The 20,014-nt window shown below is 33.9% G+C and overlaps 1 long non-coding RNA gene across 17 annotated transcripts; it reads right to left on the bottom strand.

Annotated features, from left to right (window-relative positions):
- Nucleotides 1-298: 298 nt before the first annotated feature.
- Nucleotides 299-5,760, bottom strand: LOC110899095. 17 transcript variants are annotated; one of them, XR_004875717.1, is made up of 7 exons: nucleotides 5,260-5,760; nucleotides 4,773-4,883; nucleotides 4,189-4,653; nucleotides 3,454-3,831; nucleotides 2,549-3,062; nucleotides 2,332-2,466; nucleotides 580-1,606 (listed from the first exon to the last, which is right to left on the bottom strand). It is a non-coding gene; the product is annotated as an uncharacterized LOC110899095 (long non-coding RNA). The 17 variants fall into 17 exon arrangements; XR_004875714.1 differs by having other exon boundaries at nucleotides 582-1,606; nucleotides 2,332-2,673; nucleotides 2,895-3,062; XR_002569924.2 differs by having other exon boundaries at nucleotides 585-1,606; nucleotides 2,332-3,062; nucleotides 3,454-3,655; nucleotides 3,771-3,831.
- Between the last annotated feature and the right edge of the window lie 14,254 nt (nucleotides 5,761-20,014).

The raw sequence follows: 20,014 nt of genomic DNA, 5'->3' as shown, positions 1-20,014 counted from the left end.
ATTCAAATTATTAGGAATATCGGCTCAATAAATGATTGAAAAACATGCTAAGGTATATTTAGTTTTTTTTATTACAATTAAAATTAGCTTTGACTTTAGATGCTTTAGGTTGCATCTTATATTTATCCACTCTTTGTAATATAGATTGTTAAAGTGAACCTGATGTTGAACTTTTTCCAATTAAATATAGACGCAAAGTATGCTTTTAAGATTCAAATTTCAAAATATAATTTGAATAAAAAAAGTTGATGGATTTTCCATTTTTAAAATCACATCGGATCAGACAATTCTAGATGTGTTGTGAAACAACGACCTACTAACCTAATAGCAAACCATAAGAGAAAGAGATGTAGGGAGAAAGAGACTGATATTTCATTGATAGATATGATTACAATAGTGGTATATATAGGTGTACAAAACTTGGAGAGGAAACTAATCTATTTTTGGTGTTGATAACCACATTCATAATAAATATACTAGTTGTAGGACCCGTGTAACCACACGGGTAGGTTTAATAATGATCGAAATCAAATACTAAAAAAACAGATTATAATATATCATTTAAATTTTGGTCTTTAGTTCTACATCTTTATAAAATAATGTTAAAGACAGTATGTGTTAGTATTATAATAACTATAATGATAAAAGTTTTTGTCTATGTAAATATGTAAACTATCATGTGAACAAATATTTGATGAATTCACATTTGCATTTTAGTTACGTATACATTTAAAAGTCCCAACCACAAACTCAGTACATCCCAATACTAGTATTTTGCCTACCGATCTTATTTGAGGTTGAATGTGGAAAAAATAAGTTTTTTTTTTAAACAAATGAATCATAAAAGAGTTATAAACGTTTGGAAAACTTACATATGGCACATCGAAATTGATTGAAAATTAGTGGAAAAGATCCAACGGAACATATGAACTAATCGGCATCTTAAGAAGTTGCACCCTATGTTTTTTTGTTTAAGAGGGCATGGAGGTCTTCATGATGAATATGGAATGATCCGACATATACCATATGATTTTGTTTCATTGCGTATACTTGCTATGTAGTTTAAAGTATCCTCAATCTTCTGAACCAAAGTTAAAATCATTTATTAATGTAACTGGAAAAGTGTAAATTCTTATGAATTGGATTTTAGGTTGTGGTTTACGGGTCAAATAAAAAATCTAGCCAAAAGGGGAACTCACAATACTCTTTTGATGTATACAACCTCTTAGTTCGTTTATATTCACATTATCCAACCTGCTTGACCCAAACCTGTTTTGACCCATTACCCAACAGGCAGTTGCCACATGAAGAAGACTGGCTTCTACTTGACATGTTCATTAGCGTTTGAGCATAAAACTATCAAAGATAACTAACATAAACAATTTTTGGCGCATATCGGTTGTTGGGACCCAGAAGTTCCATGTCTGACTTGTGATATAGACAACAAAGTTTGTAGAAGCACCACAAAAAAAAAGTTTAAAGGAGAACCAGAAGAAAGCTTTGCTCACACTTACCTTTCGGCCAGTGAACAAAGTAGCTCGTCAGCACCTTTAACCGCAATAAGATCTTGTTTGATTGGCAAAAGGCTTAACCATGCATGAATAACCTGCCAAAGAACATAACATCATTTTATTAGGTGAAAAACAAAACCAACTAATAAGTTTTCCCGCTTTTAACATGTAACTCAACCTCAAAAAGAAAGAAACTATATAGTAAAAAAGTAGAATTGGCTAAACAGGTCAGATCAAGTGGGTTGGCACACAAATTTTGTCGAGTTTCTAAATTAATGGGCATCTTATCTAATATTTTGTTGAGCATTAATAGAAAGCAATTCGTTTTGAAAATAAAAATTACATATTTAAAGAAAGTTAGTCTTAAAAAACAGTTTATATTTACCTTCCGTCCAAAACGACCAGATCGACCAATACAGTTTATATTTACCTTCCGTCTAACATGTTGACACATAGACAGATTTACATCAGCCAATCTTCTCTTATTATAGATAGTATAGATGTGAAACCCGTGTGCAAACACGGGTGGATTTTAGAAATTTTACATACCACATTTTATTAAACAACGAATCACTATACATAGTATGATTAGTACGTATGACCGTATCGCTTATGTAACATACTACCGAAACTAAAATACCGAAACTATGTAACATACCGAAACTAAAATTAAGATTCAAAACAAATGGTCTAGGTAAAACCCCGAAACTAAAATTAAGATTTGGATGTACTCAACCTGTTCGTATCGCCTATGTAACATACCAAAACTAAAAGTTAAGATTCAAAACAAATGTCTAAGTAAAACAAAACAGCAAATTACTTCATTGCATTACTTGTATTGTTGCGATAGCTTCCACAGCATCAGCGACTTCCATGAGGTGGCCGATCATTGATTTTGTAGAGTTCACCCTCAACCCAATAGTTCTTACTTCTTACTCCACTTACCTTTGACTTTCTGTTTTGCTTAAGAAAAAAGTCAACTTCTACAATATTCTCTTGATTATAATAAACTGACTATCATAACTTTAACATTTGACTTGCCCATGATCATCAAATGGCCATGTACATGAACGCATCACAAAGCCTTCCAATTCTACATCTTCTAATGCCTTTCTATATGTAACTCATAATATACTTCCTGCCCTTAGTATCTCTTGTATTACTTGTCAATAAAAATCATTATTTAAAACATATTGACGGAACATTTTACTATATATAATCATTTACTTTTATATTTGATAATACAACGAATTGAGAAGTCTATATATTATCCCGAAGTAGATAATGTTATCTATCTATGTCGCAATTGTATATTTAGATCAGTAACCATTCCAATGATTTATCCGGAAAAAAAAAACTATCAGATGCGGACAACTTAGTTACCTTAATTGGCAAGTGAGAAGGATTGAAAACAGATAACCAGCAGCTTACAGGATGACTGGACGACGATTTACTTTAGGGTTCGAGTGGGTTAAGATTGATTCAAGCAGATGTTTCAGCTATTAATACCTCTGTTTAGATGCTCTGATTCCTGATTCCTCCTCATAATCCCTATGAAGAAACCACAAATTGTTAGTAACTAAGAAAATTAAAACCAAACCAAACCATTATGAACAATTTGGTTTCAGTTTGGTTTTATGGTTCTAAAAATTCTAATTAAAAAAAATCTAAGCTTCTAGTTTGATTTCGTTACTAACTACGAAAGTAGACTTCAAAAGGTTTCATATTCAACTACATAACATCAAGTTTGGCAATTGTTTTATAGGCTGTGACTTTTTCAACCAACATAGCAATTTTAAAAGGTTAACAAAATAGATTTGAATTAGAGCACCATAAGATACATGAACTACCAGTTCACTTCAAATAGTTAGTTAAGATAAACTATTAGAATAAAAAGAAATTTTGTGAATAACTCGTAAATCAAATTAACTGGATATATTACCCGTCGCATCTGCAGCAGTAACTACACTTATATTTATACAAAGCCGGACGCCTAATAAACGAAGTCACATCGACAATTTCTTTTGATCATCACCACTGAAAAACTTCATCTAGACCTTTGACTTGAATCCGACATTTTCATGATCTAATACATCAAATTTGCCTTCTCCAGTTCCAATAACCCATTCATAATGCTTGTTCAACTGCAATACATAATATCACCTTCATAAAAACTTAGGAGTGCCTGCGTTAATGTACGAAACGCCGTTAACGGTGTAACATTTCTTAGTGTTGATTAGATAAGTCGAGTTACTCAACATGATTGTCTTTATTGGTTTGATGGTTCCATAAAGGACTGAGCCATGTGGGTTTAGTCTGGCTGTATTAAAAGTCAAGTTCCATCCAACAACATGAAAAAAGAAATAATTAGATGCATAAACATTCACAACCAATCACATTATATGCTAATTCATGATCATCACTTCAATTCACATTCAAATTATTAAGGCAAAAAAAAATCAATCACATTATAACACCATCATCATGGAACTGCAATGAACCAAACTATCGGCGACTAAACCAAACTATCAATTAAATTAATACCAACTTTAAAAGCCATTCTTTTATGTCAATCAAAGATACAAGAATACCAAAAGAAGCTATATGACAGGAAAAAAACACAGCTTTATTACACACGTATATGCAGAATAACGAAAAAAAAATAAAATTAAGTTACCTTCAAAGTCTGATCGTGTGTACAATCATCATTCATCAGAAGCAGAGGAACAATGCATCCATATTTTGGGTTCAGAAACTACAAACAATTCTAAATATGAATTTTAAACTGAACCTTTGATCTCCAAAACAAAAGTTTCGTATTTCACCTGCGATGTTACCAATAAGACTGGTATGAAAGTAAAACGTAATAAAAATGTAAAAAAAAGGCTAAACCTATAAAGATGGAGCTGATAAGCGGCAACCGCAAATGTATAACAACAACAGCGGCCAGCGGCGGACGGCGACTGGAGTCCGATTAGGGTTAAAAAGGCGATTATTTGGCGTTCGAGTCCGATTAGGAACCGAACATACCAGAATCAAGATGAATACAAACGAACATAGCAGAATGAAGATGAAATCAGCGGATGATGGAGGCAGTAGGAACCGAACTGATGACTACCAGGTCATCATCACACCCTTAAACCTGTTGTGAGCAAGCAAACAATAAATCTCAAATGAACAATAAGTCAATAATCGATATAACGAACGACAGATGAAACAATTCTAGGTTGCTAAAATCTAATACAAAAGTTAACATTATACCTACAAAGCCTTCTCAATTTCAACTTCACTTCTGGCAGCATCCTCAACGTTTATCGGAAGCACAGTTGCAGCCCTATTTACAAAGTAAATCTTCCTAACTTGAATTTCAACCTACAAACATTCCACCAAACATTCCTTATCAAAAAACACGAATTTCACAATCTACTTTTCAAACATTTTCCCAAACCTATAAACCCTAACTCAAAACAACATAATCAACACACCGAGCATCTACAAATTAATAAAAAAACCATAATAAATCTATCAGTACTAATTCAAAACAACAAAGTTATCAACAAATCAATAGAAAGCCTAAAAACCCTAACTCAAACATTATAATCACCTACAAGTCAACAGAAAACCGTCTGAGTAAATCTATTAATCCTAATTCAAAACAGCATAATTATCTACAAATCAATAGATAAAGCCATGATCATCTTGTATAATTAATTTGGTAATGAAAGAAGAAGGGTTTGATATTGGTTACCTTGTCATAAAGACGTTGAGCAAGGTCATGTGACGAAGAAGAAGAAGAAGAAGCCACTGCTTCGATTCGATAAGGTAAACTAAGGCAATCTTCTCACAAAGTATACCAATCTAACAACCTAGACAGGCCGATAATCTCTCACCTCACAAATATTTAGATTAGTTGAATACCTATACCTACTCAATTCACGATTATAACTTCTATGGATACTACGTCTAGCAAACCATAAACTAATGAAAAACACAGAGTTATTGATCTAACATGAACCTATAACTGAAAGACATTCAACAAGGAAGCATGTGAAGTTAATAATCATGTAATCAAGCAAGTCTAAATACGCATATACATGAAAACATAGTCTTTACTTTATTAATCAACCACAAAGATTATTCAAAAACCGATAAACATCCAAACTTTATTGTGTATTCGTTGTAGACCTAGGTAGCATATAACGTTTAGACTAGCATCATTATAAAAACAAGAACAATACTTAATTCACGTAGACAAGTCATGGTTTAATTATTTATTTATGTCATGTTAAGAAAAAATATTAACATTAAGTTTTGGTTTTGTATGTTTTTTTTCTAAAAATAAGTTTTTTTAAATCTCCTAACTAAGACATCATTTAATAATCTTCTACTTACTAAGACGTCCTTTAACACTAATTCATTTTATTTCTTCACAAGTTCAATCGTAATATGTAACAAGTTTTTTTATCCGTTACTTGGGACACATTTTTGGCATCTTTAAGGTTTTTTTTTTAATGTGTTTGGAAGATATTTATGTCACCCGTTACTCGACCCAACCTGGGTTAGTTTTGGTTATGGCTCAAAATCAAACCGGACCCTGCACAACCCTAAAATTATCAACCTAAATGTTGTGTTCCCCGCCGCTTCACTTCACGTAAACACCCCACTATATACTTTAACAAACATTGTTAAACTAATTAATTATCAAAATATCGAAAATAATAAAAAGATGCACACAAAGGATACCATAAATTTGAAGATCACCAAATACCAAACATATAAATTAAAAGAATTATCGTTATTATCTTTGGACATTTGGACACGTGACCTCACTATAACCATACAATCACAAAGAAATTACTGTTTATGGCCTAAATCATTGGACATGTGACCTCACTATAACCATACAATCACCAGACCTCCCCAAAACACTTGTGAAGTGAACATAAATTGATTGACAACATGAATTTTCCAGAAACCTGGTTTCCGCTCAACTGTTTTCTCTTTCATTGCAGCAAATGTTTCTGCAACAAGTAACGGAAATGCAATTGTGGCATCACAATGCACCTGTATCAAAACAATCAACAAGAATTATTAATACCTATTTGCAAAGTTTCACATAATACTTGATATTCTTTGATTTTGTCAATGTGGGTTGATAATATTTAACCCGTTTTACAAACTGTTTCATCATCATACTCAGTAAATCCCACCAATAGCACAGCTAAGGTAGGGTCTGAGGAGGGTAAGATGTAGACAATCTTACCTCTACCCCGTAGGAATAGAGAGGCTAGGCTGCTTCCAGTGAGACCCCGGCTCGATAGTAGTTTTGCATCAAGCCTTAGACATAAGGCACATAACACTCAGCAATCGAGACAAAGACCAATTAGTGCATGTACCCTTTTGTCTTTCGCTATCAACGCCACCACATGATGCATGATTAACCGTCCTCAGCTTTTAACTTTATTTTCACGAAATTAGTAAAATAACGTTAAAATTAGTGCACTTTCACTTTTTGTCAATGTGGGTTGATAATATTTAACCCGTTTCACAAACTGTTTAAAGATAAGAAATGCACATGGTTACTGACCAGTTAAAATATAGAGTAAAATGTCAAAATGGTTCCTGAGTTTATGCCACTTTTGGCACTTCGGTCAAAAAATGAAACTTTTTGTATCTGGGCCGCTAAGGTTTCATTTTTGTTGCCATTTTCATCGAATTGGCAAAATGAGTTAAAATTTTCTATTATCTTATCCCCTTTTTGTCATTTTCCTCATTTAAATGAAGGGTAAAATCGTCATTTTGTGCCATAATGTATTTTAATGAAATGAGGAAAACGACAAAAAATGAGAGAAATTAACAGAAAATTCTAACCCAATTTGCCAATTGGATAAAAATGGCAACAAAAATATAACCTCATGGACCCAGAAGCAAAAGGTTTCATTTTTGACTGAAGCGGCCTACACTTAGGGACCATTTTGGCATTTTACTCTAAAATATATAACATAACAAGAACCAAACATAATATCATATGGGCAATAGATCAGTTTAAATTATAACTTTACCAATTTTGGGACATCAAGAACATAACAGTTAACAAATTCCATGCATATACCTTGACAGACAAGCCCGGTGATAAGTAGGGGCAGGTAGGGCTGCTGATCTAGGCCCAAAGCTCTTGAGGGCCCAGAGTTTTAAAAAAAATTCCCTATACTATACGTTTGTTTTTGGGCCTTTATTGTTTTAACCTAATTATAATTTTCCCTTCAATTGTGATTTGTGAACACTAAACGATATGATGAGCGGGAAAAGAGAACGAAGCGTCATTGAGTAACAAGCAGCGTCACACACAACACAAGCCAAAGACCCAACGATCAAAATCCAACGATTCAAATCGGGTACCAGCGTGCAGCGCCCACGAATCACGTCTGTGTGTCCGACCTGAGCAATAAACGAAGAGCAGGTTACAGGTCGGTTCGGTTTTGTATGAATTCTTGGTCGAAAGCTTTGCTTCCAGAAACGCTAGGAGAGCCGCATGATTCGCTTAATTAGGTAAATTTAGATCATTTTGGTACAATACTTTTATTTTGATGATTGTTTTAACAATTAGTGTCATATTATAGTTTTTTTTATATATGATTATTGTGTTTAAATTATATGGGCCCGATTTATTTTAGTGGCTCCAGGCCTAAAACGTTTCGAGATTTTTCGGAGACGGCACTGTTGACAGATTTAGCAGAAGCACGTATTTTGCCCCAGGAAACAGCTTCGTCAGGACGAGCACCAGAATCACTACCATAATCAGCACCATTACGCATCATATTTGCATTGCATATGTGATGTTTTGGTAACCCTCCTCCGAGAATTATCATCCCTGTCTTCCTAGGGTCTGCATGCACAGCCTCACCGTTCATCGCCCTGATATCTGTTTAGAAAGTTGGCATATTATACAATTGAACTCAAGATAATACTAACGATTATCATAGAAATTGATTTAATGTTTGACCACCTGTTAGACATTCGTCAAAAAAAATTGGATAGATATATTTCAGATCCTTGTTTCAGTTAAAAATGAAAAAGTTATACAATTGACCTCAAGAAAATGATTTAATGTTGTATTAGAAAGTCAACCTTGCAAAACTTGTAAAAAGTCCATTAAGAAGTTTCTAATTTTCTTTCTTTTGTCGAATTGGTGTGTGGTGTATATATACACTTTTAGATCTATTCCGTTTCAACGATAATGGGTATGTTTGGCAAAACCGCAAAAGTAGCTGGTGGCTGGCAGCTGGTTGCTGTAGCTGGTAATTGTAGCGTTTTAGATATATTTAGGTGTTTGGTAGAGTAGCTGAAGCTTTTAATAAAATGTATAAAATGACAAAAAATGGACATAACTAAAAAAACATAATAATCATTTAGAGGTTAAAATAGTCATTTTTTCCGTAAAAGCTTGTAGCTCCTCCTAAACGCTACAAGTCGTTCAACCAAAAACTTCAAGCTCCTAACCTAAAAGCTTCAAGCTCCTTCAACGAAACAAGGCTTTTTATTGAGTAGGAGTTTTTTCTTAAAAGCTTAAAGCTAGAAGATCTTAAAAGCTCCATGCCAAACATACACAATATATAAAAATGAATTTTGTACAAGTATTACATTATATTAAAATTTAAGATGTCACCTTGTACTACATCCACAACAAGACCAGGATTATTGCGGAAGGAATGGAAATATAACATGTCTCCAAGAGACCCATCTGTCAAGCCAGGGCAGAAGACTGGAATATCGTTCTAAAAATGTGTGTTTTTAGCTATTTTTTGTATTTTTGGTTGTGTTCTCGTGGTTCTTGCGGTTCTCGCAATAAAGGGTGGTTCCTAACGGATCCTTCTCCTATATATGTGTATATATATATATATATGTATGTATGTATGTATATATATATATATATATATATAGGGAGCCGCTAAAATAAGAACCACTCCCAGTTGTAAGAACTGCGAGAACCACTTTTAACCAATCAGAGTATGCCAACAGAAAGGGTATATTGGTCATTTACTCAAAACATCAAATCTCCTTATCTCTCTTCATTTAAAGCATAGTCTCTCTCCTCTTTCATTATTTATGAGTTATCATCTTCTTTCTTTCCATTTTTCTCTCATTTCTCTCTCTTTGAATCTGCGTTCGAATGATTCTGCAATTGGAAAAACCCAAATCAAAATAAAAAACAACCACCACACACCCTCATCTCCGGCCCCCTCCCCCCACCACACACCGCCGTTCACCGCCACCCAACCGTTCACCACCCAAACACCGCCCCAGTCCTGGATTTGATGAAGATTTGTGTGGGTAATAGCCCCAAAAAAACCGCCCAAAGCTCCGATTTGGGGTATTTGAGCTCCGATTTGGAGTTTAGGGTTAGACGGTGGTGGTTTGACGTGAACGATGGGACATGTGTTGTTATCCCCGGCGGTTGGTTTTGACGTTGATGACCTGTGTTGTAATCTCCGGCGGTGGTGGAGTACCGATGTCGGTGGTGGTGGGTGTTTGATGGCGGCGGTGGAGTGCCGATGTCGGAAGGCGGTGGTGGTTTGCGGGGAGACCGGTGAGTTTGGTAAGTGTTTTTGTTGATGGTTTGTTTTTACGATGATGTTCATGGTTTGTTTTTGATGTTCTGTTTTTTTTTGAATCTGGGTTTGAATCTGGTGGGTTTTGTCTTTGTGGGTTTGAATCTTGTGGGTTTGATTCCGTTGAATCTTTTTGAATCTTGTGGGTTTGAATCTGTTTGAATATGGGGTTTGAATGATGTTCATGTTCCTTTTGCTGGGTTTTTGTTTGAATGATGTTCATGTTCATGTGTTTGTTTGAATGATGTTCATGTTCATTCTGTGGGTTTGATTTTTCTGGTTTTTTTTTTTTTGAATCTGATGGGTGGGTGTTCTTAAATCTGATGGGTGTTCTTGGGGGTTTGACTTTCTGGGCTTGATTCTGTTGAATCTGGGCTTGAATGTTGTTCATGTTGAGTCTGGGTTTAATGATGCTACTGTGACCTTTTTTGATCCTGTTTGAATCTGCGTTTGAATGACATTCTTTTTTTTGAATGATGTTCATGTTGAATCTGGGTTTGAATGTTGTTCATGTTGAATCCGGGTTGAATCTGGGTTTAAATGTTGTTCATGTTGATTTGTGGGATTTGATTTGTGATATTTAATTCTGTGGGTTTTGATACGATCGACGTGGTGGCGATGATGCAAAAAAAAAAAACGTAGATTTTGATGACGATGGCGTGGCAAGGACGGCGGAGGGTAGGGTTTTTGATCCTGCAACCCCACTTTTGCAGCCTCTTGATTATCGAATAATCTGAGCCAAACCCCGTTTTTTTTCGAGATACCCTTTGTTTTTTATGTTTCTTGCGTTTTTATTTTTTTTTTGAGGCGTCGATGATGATAACAATATATCTGAGTCACCTCCCGAGTTTGCGATTTCTGGGTACGTTCGTTTTTGCGTACAAAAAAATTTTCTAAAAAAATAACCCGTAAAACTTTTTTGACGTAAAACGTAAAAACGTGAAGCGTAAAAAGTTTTACGTAAAACGTTTTACGTAAATCGTAAAAAGTCTTACGTAAAACGTAAAACGTAAAACGTTTTTACGTAAAACGTAAAAAGTAAAAAGTTCTACGTAAAACGTAATTTTTTTTTACTAAAACGAAAAAAACGTTAACGTAAAAACGTTAACGTAAAAAACCGTTAACGTAAGAACCGTTAACATAAAAAAAACCGTTAACGTAAAAAAACCGTTAACGTAAAAAACATGTAACGTAAAAAAACGTAAAACGTAAAACGTTTTACGTTTTACGTAAAACGTAAAACGTTTTACGTTTTACGTAAAACGTAAAAAGTAAAAAGTTCTACGTCAAACGTAAAATTTTTTTATTCAAACGAAAAAAACGTTAACGTAAAAACGTTAACGTAAAAGACCGTTAACGTAAAAACCGTTAACGTAAAAAAACCAATAACGTAAAAAAACCGGTAACGTAAAAAACCTGAATTTTAAAATGTTAACGTAAAAAACGTTAACGTAAAAACCCGGTGCGTAAAATGTAAATAACGTTAAAAAACCAGTGCGTAAAACGTAAAAAAACGTTGATGTAAAAAACCGGTGCGTAAAACGTAAAAAAACCGGTGCGTAAAACGTAAAAAAACCGGCGTGTAAAACGTAAAAAAACCGGTGCGTAAAACGTTAAAAAACCGGTGCGTAAAACGTAAAAAAACCGGCGCGTAAAACGTAAAAAAAAAACTTTGACGTAATAAACCGGTGCGTAAAACGCAAAAAACCGGCGTGTAAAACGTAAATAACGTTAACGTAAAAAACCGGCGCGTAAAACGTAAAAAACCGGTGCGTAAAACGCAAAAAAACGTTGACGCAAAAACCGGGACGTAAAACGCAAAAAAACGGCGCGTAAGACGTAAATAACATTAACGTAAAAAACCGGGGCGTAAAACGAAAAAACGGCGCGTAAAAAAAACGACGCGTGAAAAAGCCGGGCGAAAAAACGGCGCGTCAAAAAACGAGGCGTGAAAAGGCCAGGCGTAAAAATATTAAAAATTAAAAGAATTATAATAAAAATTTGATTTAATAAAATTGATTTACAAAAAAAATCTGTGGATAAATAAAAAATAATTAAGTAAAAAAACTAATTAATGAATAGGACAAAAAAGGTAATTTAAAATTAATATATATAAAAAGACAAAATAGATTGATTTTACTTAAATACCCTTTTGGATTATAATATTAAAGACATAATAAGACAAAAATCTTTTAATATTAATATTATCTACTTTTAATCACATCCATCCATCTAGTTAATCTAAGGGCCAGAAAGTGGTTCCCATGGTTCTTACAACTAGAGGTGGTTCTCATTTTAGCGATCCCCTATATATATATATATATATATATATATATATATATATATATATATATATATATATATATAGGGGAGGGTTATCTTGAGAACACTAAATATTGTGAGAACCGTGAGAACAAATGAAAAAAGCAATCAAAACCAATTTTTATAATACAAACCTCATTGTAATTAAGATACATCATCAAAACAAGAATTTATAATATCAAATAATTCATTTCTACTTTCAAAATCACTCTTTTTAGATTTTTTACACATGTGTAAATATAACAGATTTACACATGTGTAAATGGCAAACTTACACATGTGTAAATTTTATTTATTTACGAATTCACGTAAATTTAAACGTGTAAATTGAATTTCTAATATTGTATTCGAATAATAATGATAAGTGTAGAAAAAAAATTGAATTTAAATTGTTTTTGACCAAGTTCTCATGGTTTTTTTATTTGTTCTCACGGTTCTCACAATATTTAGCGTTCTCATTTAAACTCTCCCCTATATATATATATATATATATATATATATATATATATATATATATATATACACAAGGAAAGGTTAAAATGAGAATTACCTTGAGTTGTAAGATGAGAACTAGGCGTTCCTAAAGGTTTTTTCGGAAAAAAAAAATTTCTCAAAATTCTTAAAAAAAAAATATCGAATGCAAAAATTTACAGCATGTGTTAAGAGTAAACTGCCAAAATGGTCCCTCAGGTTTGGTCACTTTTGTCATTTTAGTCCAAAACTCAAACCTTTTGAATCTGGGTCCTTGTAGTTTCAATTTTATTGTCATTTTCATCTAAAAGCAAAATTTGGTCAGATTTTTCAGTTAACATCCAGCTTTTTTTTTTTTTTTTTTTTTTTTTCATTTTCCTCCCTTTTAATCAAGGGCAAAATGGTCAGATTTTGAGTAAACTTCCGTTTTGCTCCTTGTGGTTTGGTCACTTTAACGGTTTTGCCCCAAACCTTTAAAAATGGTCATTTTCCTCCAATAGTTTGCTACGGTTTTTCCATTTTGCTCCTTGCGGGGAACAAAATGAAAGCGGACAATTTAGATGGAGTTAGAGGTGGGGAGCAAAATGGAAAAATCATAGCAAACTATTGGAGGAAAATGACTATTTTTAAAGGTTTGGGGCAAAACCGTTAAAGTGACCAAACCACAGGGAGCAAAACGGAAGTTTACTCTCAGATTTTTTTAATTTGTTATAATGAAACGTTAAAAAACCATTTTGTCATTCATTATAAGGGAGGAAAAAAAACAAAAAAGCTGGATATTAACTGAAAAATCTAACCATATTTTGATTTTGGATGAAAATGACACCAAAATTGAAACCACAAGGACACAGATTCAAAAGATTTGAGTTTTGGACTAAACTGGCAAAAGTGACCAAACCCAGGGACCTTTTTGGTAGTTTACTCATATGTAAAAAAAAGAAATTCATCGTCGTAGCAAAATCTACATCAGGCGTAACTACCAACTCGCCAATTTTATTTTGTTTTTACAGATGTGTTTTTAATATTTTTATCTACGTGTGTGCAAAAAAAATGGTGGTTCAACACCGGAAGCGGAAGTTCTCATAGTTATCACAACTACTCGTGGTGCTTCTTAATTGAACCGAAACCTATATATATATTATATATAACAAGGAAGTGAGATGGAAATTGAGGTACATACCATTTGATTAACGATGTGAATGGCCTCAGCGAGATTAGAAGCTTGGAAGCCAGTGGAGACAAAGGATTTAAGAAGGTGTGGGTAGTAAACACCATGGTTGAAATCGTAGCTGTTGATTTTAGTGTAAACACCTTGTAAATTCTCTGATTCTTTGAATACAACTGATCTCAAATTCTTAATCAGGCCTGCTGCTTCTTCCCCCATTTCCTATGACTGAATTAGGATTTTAGGGGTAGCTGCGTATCCGTTAATAGATATCGGATTTTTTGGGAATGAAATCTGCAGCAGCAGAGAAAGCAAACAAATTAGGGGATTGATCGATCAATTGTCGGGTCATATGTGTGGGTATAACTGAGAGCATGTTTGGCAAAGCTTTTCCAACCAACTTAATTTTTTTTTGAATAGTGAACTTCATTAGAAACAAGACGAGTCCTCAAATTGAGGACCGCCAAAACAAACAATCACACCATATACATAGGATAAACAACCCATTCATTCCATTGAATGGAAGAGAATTTAGACCTATTTCTTAACCACAAAAATGACCAAGACTTGACCAATGCAATGATATCAGCAACTTTCGGACTAGACCCTTTGAACACTTTATCATTTCGACCTCTCCAAATGGCCCAACACGTAGTCATAATAATCTCGCGCATAATCTTTTTAGTCCACTTATCAGCAGGCATATGGTCTTGAACCCGCAATAAGTCTTCAAAATCAAAGGCCATAATCGACGGAATTTTACACCACCTCTCAATCGCAGCCCAAACCTCAAGCGAGAAGGCGCACCCGGTAAACAAATGAGCAACATCTTCGTCCACCGACTCACAAAGAACACATATACTGTTCTGAATTGGAATGCTTCTGCGAATCAGCGCCAATTTTGTAGGAATACGTTGCATCTCTGTTCGCCATGTGAACACATTCACCTTGATTGGAATCCACGATTCCCATTGCATAAAATGATCTCGACGCACCTCGTTATATTTCCGAATCAACTTCTTAACATCAGCCACTGAAAACTCATCTTTCGCCTCTTCTCCCCACTTCCAACGATCTCTAGAACCTGTAAAAACAACATTTTTCAACAGAAAATGAAGGTCTTGGTACTCGGAAATTTCTGCGACTGTTGTAACACCCCTACACCATTCTGGATAAAACTTAATGCAGTTTGGATTCTGCTTCAATCTTTCAGCCAGCCACTGTACACTGTTTGCGCAACTCTAATGTGTATAAACTTGGCCACCTTTCTCGAAGAACAGACTCTCCAACCCATAAATCCTAATCCTGCCAAAACCTAATATCCCTTCCATTCCCTAACTCCGGTCTGATCAGCACCCGAACACTTTGACCGTTCAGGCCATTTTTCAACATAATTAACAATAGATTTCCAGCAGCCAGAAGCGTTTTTTTTAACCGACAAAAAGCACCAACGTCCCTGACCACCGTGTATAGCTTCGACACGGTCAAAGTGTTCGGATGCTTATTGACTTAATCAAAAAGCCAAAAAAGAAGGTTTAGTGTTTGGCAAATACAAAAGTCCTTTTCAAAATTACTTTTTGAGAAAGAGAAAAAGTCATCAAAAACAAAAAGTCATTTTTGAAAAGTTAGAATGTTGTGACTTTTTGAACTAACTTATTGGCTTTTAGTCATTTTATATCAATAAGCTAAGTCAAACACTTTTTAAAAAACAACTTATTGACTTTTCCCACCCCATAAGCTAATCCAAATACTTTTTTTAAAAACTCCTTTTAGAAAGGTCATAAGTCAATAAGTCCTTTTTCCAAAAGTTCTTTTTAACTTAAATAAGCTTAGCCAAACATGCCCTACATCTGACTCCCTTGTTTCCTTTCCATTTTATTATTATGATTATGTTTTCTTTTACGAGTTAAAGTTCAAATTTTTTTCACAATATTGTTACTTTCATTCAATGGTTTTTGATCTTCATCTAGTATATGGTTTGTGTTTTCATCATTTGAGTTTAGTTGGCTAACAAGGTTAATACTTAGGCCATAGGGTGTGGCTTAGCTCCACATCACCATGTCACCGTTTTTAGCGCCCGGAGCATCATCAGCCACTCTCGGCAGTTAGCAAGGGGGCGCTATCCACCCTCCGCCACCGTCTAACGAGCGAAAATTGAAAGGATCGAGGGAGTTTAAATGTTGGTCAACTATACCGTTGATCAACGGTAACTTTAAAAAAAATTAAGTTTAAAATTTATAATTTACCTATAAATACCCTACCCCTTTTCTATATTTTTCATCTCCTTCTTCCTCTACTCTTTATCCAAAATCTGTACACTTTTTTCATAATCACACAATGTTTCCCAACAAGCTTCTCTCGATTAAGGAAAATGAGCAAGAACTAAAAATGGAGAAACAAATCTTTACACTTTTTATTTTCATAATCACACAATAAAAATAAATAAATTAGGTAATCATGATTGAGACTTTAAACCATTGCATGCAAGTTAAAGAAAGTGGCTTTAAAGTCCCCTGTGTGACGTGGCGGTGAGGTGGTGTAATAAAGCCCCTAGAGGCTTTATACCACACCCTGTAGTCTTATATGGTAACTTAAAAGGATACTTTAATCTTTTTAACTCTTGAACAAGTTATTAAGACTGAATATTTAGGAGGTGTTTGGGAGTGCTTATAAAAATTCTTATTAACTTTTTAGAAAAGTCAGTATGGAGTGACTTTTTGAAAAAGTCATTTTTCCCTCACATACACCCTCATTGTCAAACATCATTTTGAAGCTTATGACTTTTCAAAAATCCAATAAGTTAATAAATTGTTTCAAAAAGCTTAGCCAAACATGCCTTTAGTTTCGAGTTGAATCGTTATAAAAATTTTAAATGTTGATATACAAAGACATAATAGATCGCACAAAATGACACAATGTCGAGCAAAATGTGACACAATACCAAAAAATATAAAAGAATATCGAGAAAAAAGACACAATGCCGCAAATATATAAAGACACATCATAAAGCTCAATAAGATGGTTCTAATGCCGGTTGAATGAGGTCAATTGAAGTCCATTTCATATCCTTCGTAAAACTTCTTATTTTTAGGATTGTATTTGATCTAAACCCTTAAATGCCAAAGTTTTAATGTTTTATTCCGGTTTATTAGATATACGCCCAAACCGTTATTATTTGTTTACTCTATTTTGTTTTTGTTGGTAAAACTTTCGATTATTGCATATAATAATCGGAAAACTAATCATTATTGTTTTGAAATTGTGAAAAATACAAACCCAATTATACAATTATTTATATATTATCTATATATTAAAATTGAAATGAATGAACAGTAACACCATTGAGGGATGAGTAAATAATATCTGGTATCGGTACTGATTTCAAATTTACTAAACTGGGTGTATTTTCGGTACCGTTTTAGCATCGGTTTTTACCCTCAAATACCAGTTCCGTACCTGTATCGACCGGTACCGAACCATACCGTACCAGGTATATTCGGTAACGGTATTTTCGGTACCGGTTGGTACCGAGCTTATCAAATAATGTAGGAACGTAGCAATACAAGTAATTGCACCGTTTACATTACTTTTCATACACAGAGTAAGTAAACTTGTATTGTCACACCCTGCTAGTTGCGGAAGCGTGTTGCGTGTGACGTAAGAAAGGTAATCATTGCATCCAATCATGTATCACCAGCTCAAGACTTGTTTCCTGAAATACATGTAGTTTTAAAAAGTCAACAAAAGTTGAGCGACTTCATGCAGTTTTTGTTATCATATGTAATCGTAGTATTCATGAAAATGAAATCTTGTAATCATAGTATTCATGAAAATGAAATCCTGTAATCGTAGTATTCATGAAAATGAAATCCTGTAATCGTAGTATTCATGAAAATGAAATCTTGGTCTCGTAGTATTCATCAAAATGAAATCTTGTGATCGTAGTATTCATGAATATGAAATCTTTGCATTCTTGTATTGAAATCCAGGTATGTTAATAGCATATATGGAGTTTAAGGATCTATCAGTGGGTAGCGAACCCCTGACATTATGTACCATAAGTTACGTAACCAAACCGAAACAACTTTGACATTTTCTGGGATCACAAAAGCACTCCTATGGCCTATCAAAGGAGTGGAGCGTGTCTCAAGCTCAGTAGATCTACACCTTTTGCACCTTGGTCACTAAGTGATTAATGGTTACTATGTTATCATCCTACTTATGTACATTGATTGTGTTATCATCTAAACCCATAGTTAACAAACCCATAGTATTAGCATGTATGCTAACATACTCGTAGTTTTAGCATGTATTTCCGCTCGATTGTTTTAAAACCAAAACATTGAAATCATTGAAAGGAGGGACATGAACTCACAAATTTGCATTCTGTGTAGTATGAAATCGAAGTGAGCGTCCGTACGTGTCAATAACCTACATGTGTACTAATCTCGTTAGACACTTGGTCTTTCGGACCTCATACAAGTTGTTCATCTTGAATTCTTTATTATGTTATCGCTTGTCATCTTTGGAACAACTTTGTATTTTTAGAGCGTTGGTAGTTTACTCGCTCGATTGTTATGTATATACATGTATTCTATACGTATTGAATTATATGTGAAAGGCTTCGAACCTTAACCCACGTTTTATTGTTATTGGGCCTAGCCCTAGTTTTCTTGTTATTGGGCCTAGCCCTAGTTTTCTTGTTATTGGGCCTAGCCCTAGTTTTTAATGTCATTGGGCCTAGCCCTAGTTTTACTGTCATTGGGCCTTGGTCCATGTACTTTAGTAATTTGGGTCTTGGCCCATATATTTGCTATTGGGCCTTGGCCCATGTATGTTAGTAATTTGGGCCTAACCCAAATAATTTATCTTTAGGCTCTAGCCCATGCATTTTAGTAATTTGGGTCTAGCCCAAATCTAATTTTGGTGAGTCCATTAAATATACTCTTGCATTTTTACCAAAAATTCACCAAGCATGTAACTTAATAAGTTCGTTTTTCACATGAAAAATTCTTGGTAATTTTTATAGTTTTCGACTTTCCGGATTCTTGTTTTTGACCACTTAGATATGTGTTCGTTTTAGTGTCTAAAAATAAGTTATTTTTAGACTCGACATTGTAGTAACTTGTTCACGATGTCGATATGCCCAATTTGTCATCATCAAGTGTTATGTATTTCCATGTCGGCCATTTTATTTAATTGTCCGATTTACTAGCATTTCTTGGACCATGTAGGAACATGTATGTGTATTTAGTTTGATCACCCTATAGGTATCTAATACATACACATATAGCACATAATACATGCACTTGACAAGTTTCCAAATATATATATATATATATATATATATATATATATATATATATATAATTTTTAACAAAAATTATATATACATATATGGTTACATTTTTAACCATTTATTTTGGTAAAAGAATAAGTTTTAGTCCATAAAACTTATTGAATATTTAAGACTTAAATATTCTCATTAGGTTTCCAAAATGACGTTTATGACCACTAATCGCGTTTAACGTTGTTAATCACCCTTTAATCCCCTCTTTAATCGCGATTAGATTTTTTGAAAAATTCGCCATAGTTTCCCCTAAAACTATGACGTTTCCCACGTTATAAATACGCGTTTAAATCATAATCACAATCAATTTTCCAAATCAAGTTTCAATTTATCAACTTTTTATACTTGATAACCTACCCTTTAACCCTCATTTCCATGAACTTAACAAGTGTATTTTAACAACTTGATTATGATAAATAATTTTCATATTTTGCTAGACTTTTAATTAAATCATTTTTGCCATAACTTCAAATCAAGTTTCACACTTTAACCCCTTTGATTACAAGGCCTTTTTATGATGATATCTTGTAATAATCCAGTCTTTTAACTTGTCTTGTAAAATCAAGGTCTACTAATCTTCCAAGAT

Source organism: Helianthus annuus, chromosome 13 (genome assembly GCF_002127325.2).
Source record: "Helianthus annuus cultivar XRQ/B chromosome 13, HanXRQr2.0-SUNRISE, whole genome shotgun sequence".
Taxonomy (NCBI): domain Eukaryota; kingdom Viridiplantae; phylum Streptophyta; class Magnoliopsida; order Asterales; family Asteraceae; genus Helianthus; species Helianthus annuus.
The sequence above is the reverse complement of the archived record's forward strand: the minus strand, read 5'-3'. Positions and strand labels throughout refer to the sequence as shown.